This window comes from Otolemur garnettii, unplaced genomic scaffold (assembly GCF_000181295.1).
Source record: "Otolemur garnettii isolate 467f Iridium unplaced genomic scaffold, OtoGar3 scaffold00105, whole genome shotgun sequence".
NCBI lineage: Eukaryota > Metazoa > Chordata > Mammalia > Primates > Galagidae > Otolemur > Otolemur garnettii.
Window position 1 is genome coordinate 1,012,412 of NW_003852500.1, and position 663 is coordinate 1,013,074.

The 663-nt window shown below is 57.6% G+C and overlaps 1 pseudogene; it reads left to right on the forward strand.

Annotated features, from left to right (window-relative positions):
• Positions 1-234: 234 nt before the first annotated feature.
• Positions 235-657, forward strand: LOC111727420 (annotated as a pseudogene).
• Positions 658-663: the final 6 nt, after the last annotated feature.

The window sequence follows — 663 nt, forward strand, 5'->3', positions numbered from 1 at the left end:
CCTTGATCCCCAACCTCCTGATGAGTGCAGAAACCTTAGCTCTGAGCTATGGCTTCTCTCATCTCCTTCGCTGAGTGGCCACAGAGTCAGATCTGCCCAAGTTCTCAGCGAGGGCGGCTACCCTCCCTGTACCTGCTCCATCAGGAACCTTTCCCTCCGCCACGGCTTCTCTCCCTCTCTCTTTCTCTCCAGGCTGCAAACAAGGTTAATGAAAATCACAAAATTTATGTTGCAATGCAAAATGGATCGCTGCTGGGCAACCTGCTCATCATGGCCACCATCGGGAGCGAGCGCAGCCTCCACACGCCCATGTACCTCTTCCTGTGCGCCCTCTCCGTCTCTGAGACCCCCTACACCGTGGCCATCATCCCGTGCATGCTGGCCGACCTGCTCTCTGCCTACCGCTCCATCAGCCTCCTGGCCTGTGCCGGCCAGATGTTCTTCTCCTTCATGTTTGGCTTCACCCACTCCTTCCTGCTCACCGTCATGGGCTACAACCGCTACGTGGCCATCTGCCACTGGCTGCGCTACAATGTGCTCATGAGCCCCCGGGGCTGCACCTGTCTGGTGGGCTAGTCCTGGGCCGGGGTCTCAGCAGTGGGGCTGGTGGTGATCACGGCCATTTTTCAACTCACTTTCTGTGGTTCCAATGAGATGCACCAT